This window comes from Ranitomeya imitator, chromosome 1 (genome assembly GCF_032444005.1).
Source record: "Ranitomeya imitator isolate aRanImi1 chromosome 1, aRanImi1.pri, whole genome shotgun sequence".
NCBI classification, from domain to species: Eukaryota; Metazoa; Chordata; class Amphibia; order Anura; family Dendrobatidae; genus Ranitomeya; species Ranitomeya imitator.
In genome coordinates this window covers 691,178,575-691,187,643 of record NC_091282.1, presented here as the reverse complement: position 1 = coordinate 691,187,643, position 9,069 = coordinate 691,178,575, and the positions used below count along the sequence as shown (strand labels likewise).

Here is a 9,069-nt window from a genome sequence, read left to right as displayed (position 1 = left end):
CGGCTTACCTAGCAGACTCGTCCGTGGATTCCTTACGGTTAGCCGTTAGATCTGCTGACCTGTGGAATGCTGCCCGCCGAGCACTCTGGTTAAAGGGCTGGAGGGGAGATGCCCAGACTAAAGCGAAATTATGTTCTATACCATGCCGGGGTGAATACTTGTTTGGCCCCGTGCTGGATGAAATCCTAACGAAGGCAGGCGACAGAAAGAAGGGGTTCCCTAAAATATTTACCTCTACTTTTAGCAGCATCTTTAGGAAGCAGTCGTCATTCCACAGAAGGTACAAGCACTGGGATTGGGAGCCGGGGGATCCAAAGCAGAAAGGTGCCTACTTCGGAGCAGCCTCGATGGGGCCCAACTATCGCTAGTCCAGATCTCCCAGTGGGCGGTAGATTGTTATATTTCTGTAATAAATGGTCCCGCATAACATCCAGCTCCTGGGTTCTCAGTATAGCGTCATCAGGGCTGAGATTGGAATTCCGCAGTATGCCCCCAGACTTCTTCCAATTAAGGACTTTAAGAAGCTCCCCTGACCAGCAGCGGGCCCTGGAAATAGAAATTGGATAGTTAAGGGAAAAAGGGGTCCTGGTAGAGGCCCCAGAAACCTGGAGGGGTTTTTATTCTCTTTTCCTGATTTCCATACCAGATGGGTCCTTCAGAACCATCATCAATTTGCGGAGACTAAATACATTCCTGCAGTGTCATAAGTTTAAAATGGAGTCCATCAAATCTGCAACCAAGCTTCTATTTCCCAGGTGTTTCATGATGGTCCTGGACCTGAAGGACGCCTATTATCATACACCAATACCTCAAGAAATACTTCAGAGTGGCGGTATGACTAGGCAATCATGTTAGACATTTTCAGTTTACCGCTATGCCGTTTGGTCTCTCATTGGCACCACTGGTCACGGGTATTTACCAAGGTGATCGCAGAAGTGATGGCCCATTTAAGAGAACGAGATACCTTGGTTATACCATACCTAGATGATTTTCTGATAGTGGGAGGGTTGGCTGCCCAATGTAGTACCAGGCTGAACCATATAATATCATCCCTGCAGGATCTGGGTTGGCTGGTGAATCTGAAGATGTCAAAACTAGTCCCCTCGACCTGCCAGAAGTTCCTGGGCATCCTCTTAGACTAAGTAAATCAACATTGTTTTCTCCCAGAAGACAAAAATTGGCTATCATCCACAAAGTCAGAAGGGTAATGGGCAGTCCAGACCTATCCTTAAGAGATGCTATGTCCCTGCTGGGTTCTTTGACAGCTTGCATGCCAGTGGGCTCAGTTCCACACCAGATTGCTGCAGATCGAAGTGCTCGAGGCAGAGAGAAGGTTGCAGGGCCACCTTGGCGAAGGATTGAGGTTGTCGGTCGCCACGGTCAGCAGCCTAACCTGGTGGCTGGACCCAGCGCATCTGTCCAAGGGGGTTCCATGAGGGGTGGTACCCGACAGTGTGATTACAACCGACGCCAGCCCCTTGGGGTGGGAAGCTCACATAGATTAGCCCAAGGGAGGTGGACGGCCACAGAGGAAGAGTGTTCCTCAAACCTAAAGGAGCTCACGGCGGTAAAGTACGCTCTCCTGCAATTTCTACCTACACTGTGGAATTTACATGTGCGGATGCACACCGACAACACCACCATCAAGGGGGGACCAGATCACAGTCGCTGATGTCCACGGCAGGCGACATTATGACGTTGGCCGAGAATCACCTCCTCTCAATGTGGGTACTTCACATCAGCGGGGTACCCAACGTTCAGGTGGACTATCTCAATCGACATGCCTTGCGGCAGCGGGAATGGTCCCTGGACCGGCAGGTTCTCAGGCACATCGTACGATTATGGGGCCTCACGCAGATAGACCTCTTTGCCACAAGAGACAACAGACAGGTCAGGAGGTTTGCATCGCTACGGGCATCAGACCAGCCAGAAATATTAGATTTTCTCCGGGTCCGGTGGGATTATGCTCTGGCTGCCCCACTGATGAGGAGACAGTCAGGTACCTGTGGCCTTTTTATTTAATTATTCCCTTTAATAAGAAGAAGGTTGGAAAAAACACACAAACCTTAGTAAATTCCCCCCATAACTTTTGGCCCTTCCCAGCCAGTAACCCCCTGCTTGTACTGCTGTGGGGCTGTTCTGTGCCCACTCATGAGTCACATGTCGCAGGCCTCCTGTTCTGCACGGGGCAATGACTCCTGAAAAAGTCGCACAGAGGGATCATGGCACATCAGGAACTCGAGGAATCCATTGATCTTGTGGTTAGCAGTCTGCGCCGTGGGCGGGATGAAATGTTGCTTAGCTCTGCAGCCTGTAAAAAAGTCATTTGGTTTTAAAATGAGTCGGGCAGGAACTTGAAACCTAAAGTGTTCTGCCGAGTGTGTGGTCCGCCCGCAGCAGCCTGGTGTGTGCTCCGGAGCGCCCTCTACCGACAGTCGGGAGGCAGGCGGAGCGGGCGGAGTCTCGGCCTGAGCCCGTGACACGCTCCGTGTGACTCCGGGGATAGTCCGGAGCAGTGAGGCCCAGACCGGCTCCGTACGGACACGGTAAGCTGCTGAGTGTGTGTCTGTGTGCGCTCCACGCCCCGTCACTGCGCTCCCGCACTGTCATGGTGGTCTCCAGCGACTTGTACAGGAACAGGCCTAAAACTCTAGGCTGTGGACCGGGCCTAACCCTGGGAAAGGGCACACACCGGGGCTGCTGGTCAGTCTCCGGCCATAACCGGATCGATCAGACCGGGCCTCCGACCCCGATGGCAGATCCAGATCTCACGATGTGGCTTGTGCTGCTCGGGTCGCGTCTGTGCTGCCTGCCCTGTCCTGTGGTGGCCAACATGTCTGCCGATCCAGGGCAGAGGTGGCCACAGGCTGTGCTCGCCACCCCCGCAGAGCTGTCCTGTGCCCGGTATAACATGGGGTATATACAGAGCTGTCCTGTGCCCGGTATAACATGGGGTATATACAGAGCTGTCCTGTGCCCGGTATAACATGGGTTATATACAGAGCTGTCCTGTGCCCGGTATAACATGGGATATATACAGAGCTGTCCTGTGCCCGGTATAACATGGGATATATACAGAGCTGTCCTGTGCCCGGTATAACATGGGGTATATACAGAGCTGTCCTGTGCCCGGTATAACATGGGGTATATACAGAGCTGTCCTGTGCCCGGTATAACATGGGGTATATACAGAGCTGTCCTGTGCCCGGTATAACATGGGATATATACAGAGCTGTCCTGTGCCCGGTATAACATGGGGTATATACAGAGCTGTCCTGTGCCCGGTATAACATGGGATATATACAGAGCTGTCCTGTGCCCGGTATAACATGGGGTATATACAGAGCTGTCCTGTGCCCGGTATAACATGGGGTATATACAGAGCTGTCCTGTGCCCGGTATAACATGGGGTATATACAGAGCTGTCCTGTGCCCGGTATAACATGGGGTATATACAGAGCTGTCCTGTGCCCGGTATAACATGGGATATATACAGAGCTGTCCTGTGCCCGGTATAACATGGGGTATATACAGAGCTGTCCTGTGCCCGGTATAACATGGGGTATATACAGAGCTGTCCTGTGCCCGGTATAACATGGGGTATATACAGAGCTGTCCTGTGCCCGGTATAACATGGGGTATATACAGAGCTGTCCTGTGCCCGGTATAACATGGGGTATATACAGAGCTGTCCTGTGCCCGGTATAACATGGGGTATATACAGAGCTGTCCTGTGCCCGGTATAACATGGGGTATATACAGAGCTGTCCTGTGCCTGGAATAACATGGGGTATATACAGAGCTGTCCTGTGCCCGGTATAACATGGGGTATATACAGAGCTGTCCTGTGCCCGGTATAACATGGGGTATATACAGAGCTGTCCTGTGCCCGGTATAACATGGGATATATACAGAGCTGTCATGTGCCCGGTATAACATGGGATATATACAGAGCTGTCCTGTGCCCGGTATAACATGGGGTATATACAGAGCTGTCCTGTGCCCGGTATAACATGGGGTATATACAGAGCTGTCCTGTGCCCGGTATAACATGGGATATATACAGAGCTGTCATGTGCCCGGTATAACATGGGATATATACAGAGCTGTCCTGTGCCCGGTATAACATGGGGTATATACAGAGCTGTCCTGTGCCCGGTATAACATGGGGTATATACAGAGCTGTCCTGTGCCCGGTATAACATGGGATATATACAGAGCTGTCCTGTGCCCGGTATAACATGGGATATATACAGAGCTGTCATGTGCCCGGTATAACATGGGGTATATACAGAGCTGTCCTGTGCCCGGTATAACATGGGGTATATACAGAGCTGTCCTGTGCCCGGTATAACATGGGGTATATACAGAGCTGTCCTGTGCCCGGTATAACATGGGGTATATACAGAGCTGTCCTGTGCCCGGTATAACATGGGGTATATACAGAGCTGTCCTGTGCCCGGTATAACATGGGGTATATACAGAGCTGTCCTGTGCCCGGTATAACATGGGGTATATACAGAGCTGTCCTGTGCCCGGTATAACATGGGATATATACAGAGCTGTCCTGTGCCCGGTATAACATGGGGTATATACAGAGCTGTCCTGTGCCCGGTATAACATGGGGTATATACAGAGCTGTCCTGTGCCCGGTATAACATGGGGTATATACAGAGCTGTCCTGTGCCCGGTATAACATGGGGTATATACAGAGCTGTCCTGTGCCCGGTATAACATGGGGTATATACAGAGCTGTCCTGTGCCCGGTATAACATGGGGTATATACAGAGCTGTCCTGTGCCTGGAATAACATGGGGTATATACAGAGCTGTCCTGTGCCCGGTATAACATGGGGTATATACAGAGCTGTCCTGTGCCCGGTATAACATGGGGTATATACAGAGCTGTCCTGTGCCCGGTATAACATGGGATATATACAGAGCTGTCATGTGCCCGGTATAACATGGGATATATACAGAGCTGTCCTGTGCCCGGTATAACATGGGGTATATACAGAGCTGTCCTGTGCCCGGTATAACATGGGGTATATACAGAGCTGTCCTGTGCCCGGTATAACATGGGATATATACAGAGCTGTCATGTGCCCGGTATAACATGGGATATATACAGAGCTGTCCTGTGCCCGGTATAACATGGGGTATATACAGAGCTGTCCTGTGCCCGGTATAACATGGGGTATATACAGAGCTGTCCTGTGCCCGGTATAACATGGGGTATATACAGAGCTGTCCTGTGCCCGGTATAACATGGGATATATACAGAGCTGTCCTGTGCCCGGTATAACATGGGATATATACAGAGCTGTCATGTGCCCGGTATAACATGGGATATATACAGAGCTGTCCTGTGCCCGGTATAACATGGGGTATATACAGAGCTGTCCTGTGCCCGGTATAACATGGGGTATATACAGAGCTGTCCTGTGCCTGGAATAACATGGGGTATATACAGAGCTGTCCTGTGCCTGGAATAACATGGGGTATATACAGAGCTGTCCTGTGCCTGGAATAACATGGGGTATATACAGAGCTGTCCTGTGCCCGGTATAACATGGGGTATATACAGAGCTGTCCTGTGCCCGGTATAACATGGGATATATACAGAGCTGTCCTGTGCCCGGTATAACATGGGATATATACAGAGCTGTCCTGTGCCCGGTATAACATGGGGTATATACAGAGCTGTCCTGTGCCCGGTATAACATGGGGTATATACAGAGCTGTCCTGTGCCTGGAATAACATGGGGTATATACAGAGCTGTCCTGTGCCTGGTATAACATGGGGTATATACAGAGCTGTCCTGTGCCTGGAATAACATGGGGTATATACAGAGCTGTCCTGTGCCCGGTATAACATGGGGTATATACAGAGCTGTCCTGGGCCCGGTATAACATGGGGTATATACAGAGCTGTCCTGGGCCTGGAATAACATGGGGTATATACAGAGCTGTCCTGTGCCTGGAATAACATGGGGTATATACAGAGCTGTCCTGGGCCTGGTATAACATGGGGTATATACAGAGCTGTCCTGTGCCTGGTATAACATGGGATATATACAGAGCTGTCCTGTGCCCGGTATAACATGGGATATATAAAGAGCTGTCCTGTGCCCGGTATAACATGGGGTATATACAGAGCTGTCCTGTGCCCGGTATAACATGGGATATATACAGAGCTGTCCTGTGTCCGGTATAACATGGGGTATATACAGAGCTGTCCTGTGCCCGGTATAACATGGGGTATATACAGAGCTGTCCTGTGCCCGGTATAACATGGGGTATATACAGAGCTGTCCTGTGCCTGGAATAACATGGGGTATATACAGAGCTGTCCTGTGCCTGGTATAACATGGGGTATATACAGAGCTGTCCTGTGCCTGGAATAACATGGGGTATATACAGAGCTGTCCTGTGCCCGGTATAACATGGGGTATATACAGAGCTGTCCTGGGCCCGGTATAACATGGGGTATATACAGAGCTGTCCTGGGCCTGGAATAACATGGGGTATATACAGAGCTGTCCTGGGCCTGGTATAACATGGGGTATATACAGAGCTGTCCTGGGCCTGGTATAACATGGGATATATACAGAGCTGTCCTGTGCCTGGTATAACATGGGATATATAAAGAGCTGTCCTGTGCCCGGTATAACATGGGGTATATACAGAGCTGTCCTGTGCCCGGTATAACATGGGGTATATACAGAGCTGTCCTGTGCCCTGTATAACATGGGGTATATACAGAGCTGTCCATACCATGCAGAAGAAAAAGAAAAAGAAGCGCACTTACCCCGGTACGGTGGTCACAGCTTTATTCGGACATGTATTAAAACAATAGCAGGGAGGAATGTGAAAAACAAACGGACAACGGCCGTTTCGTGCTGGATAGCACTTCAACGGGTCCTTGATGGCCGTTGTCCGTTTGTTTTTCACATTCCTCCCTGCTATTGTTTTAATACATGTTACACATCTTACACAGATACATTATTGGGGTTGAATATTTTTAGGGTCAGGCATACAGCAGCAGTGCGGTGGGACTCTGTCCTTCTTGGCTGGACTGTTTGATATACAGAACTGTCCTCTGCCCGGTATAACATGGGGTATATACATATATTCAGAGCTATCCTGTGCCCCATATAACATGGGGTACATACAGAGCTGTCCTTTGCACGGTATAACATGGGATATATACATACTGTATATTCAGAGCTGTCCTGTGCCCCGTATAACATGGGGTATATACATATACCAGATGGCCCGATTCTAACGCATCGGGTATCCTAGAATATGTATCTAGTTTATTTATGAAGTAAACGTGACTGAACTATAATAATAATAGTCTTTATTTATATAGCGCCAAGATATTCCGCAGCACTTTACAGTTTAACAGTATCAAACACAACAGTCATAGGTAGCAATGTTAACAATACAATAATTAAAGTGAAATAAGCCGACCCTGCTCGTGAGAGCTTACAATCTACAATGAGGTGGGGGAGATAGGTACAAAGCACAGGTGTGTATTTACAATGATGTATTTACAATGATGGTCCAGCCATCTTCAGGGGTTGGGGAATAGATGGGGGTCGTGAATGGGCTACACATGCGCCCTTACACATAAAATGAGTTTGATTAGTGAACGTGATAGGCCGCTCTGGACAAATGTGTTTTGAGCACCTAAAACTATGCAAATTGTGGATGGTCCTAATATCTTGGGGTAGAGCATTCCAGAGGATTGGTGCAGCACGGGAGAAGTCTTGGAGTCGGCAGTGGGAGGTACGGATTAGTGCAGAGGTTAGTCGAAAGTCGTTTGCAGAGCGCAGCGGTCGGTTAGGCCAATAGACAGACATGAGGGAGAAGATGTAACGGGGTGCCGCACTGTGGAGAGCTTTGAACTATGTGGCACTAGCAGAACTTGTTCAGTAAACGTGACTGAACTACGTTGCACTGTGACTGACAGAACTTGTCCACTAAACGTGACTGAACTACATCACACTGTGACTGACAGAACTTGTTCAGTAAACGTGAGTGAACTACGTCGCGCTGTGAGTGGTGGTTAAATTCCGCACCAATATCGCTGTTTGGTCGCGGCTGGCTGGCGCGACCCATCAGTGACGCGGGATTTCCGTTACAGACAAACAGACAGAATTAGACGATTATATAGTAGACTAGATGGTAGCCCGATTCTAATGCATCGGGTATTCTAGAATATGTATGTAGTTTATTTATGAAGATTTAAGAATAATGCTATGAATACACAGGATTTTCCGGGTAAAATATATACATTATCAGTGAAGCGGTGTTTAAATCCCGCGCCAATATCGCTGATTGGTCGTGCCCGGCCGGCCGTGACCAATCAGCGAAGCGCGGTTCAAATCCTGTGCCAATTCGTGGCCGGACTGTGCCAATATCGCTGATTGGTCGCGGGCAGCTGGCGAGACCAATCAGCGACGCGGGATTTCCGTTGCAAACAGACAGAATTAGACATAGTAACATAGTAAGGCCGAAAAAAGACATTTGTCCATCCAGTTCAGCCTATATTCCATCATAATAAATCCCCAGATCTACGTCCTTCTACAGAACCTAATAATTGTATGATACAATACGATTATATAGTAGATACCCGATGCGTTAGAATCAGGCCACCATCTAGTATTCATATAAACATTGGTGCTTACTTTTGTTTTTAACCCATTGGACACACTGCCATTGTTTTTCTCCTGTCTTTATTTTAAGAGTCAAAACTTTATTAGTCATCTATTGCTGTATGACAGCTTGTTTTTTACAGGATGACTTATAGTTTTCAAAGACACCATTTATTTTACCATGTGATAAACTTAAAAATGGGGAAAATTTTTATTCTCTCCCTCACACACTGTCCTCCATGTTATTCTCTCCCTCACAGACTGTCCTCCATGTTATTCTCGTTCTAGTATTATTATTATTTATTTATATAGCACCATTGATTGCATGGTGCTGTACATGAGAAGGGGTTACATACAAGTTACAGATATCACTTAGAGTAAACAAAACTAACAATTACAGACTGATA

At 48.5% G+C, this 9,069-nt stretch overlaps 1 protein-coding gene across 3 annotated transcripts in view; it reads left to right on the top strand.

Annotated features, from left to right (window-relative positions):
- Positions 1-2,430: 2,430 nt before the first annotated feature.
- The window catches only part of HECTD1 (HECT domain E3 ubiquitin protein ligase 1), a 121,275-nt gene continuing 114,636 nt past the window's right edge, over positions 2,431-9,069 (top strand). For 2 of the 3 annotated variants that reach the window (XM_069730391.1, XM_069730376.1), the window contains exon 1: positions 2,431-2,546. The gene's annotated coding sequence lies outside the window, so the exon portion shown is untranslated. The remainder of the gene's footprint in view (positions 2,547-9,069) is intronic. The other variant, XM_069730381.1, reaches the window with a different exon arrangement.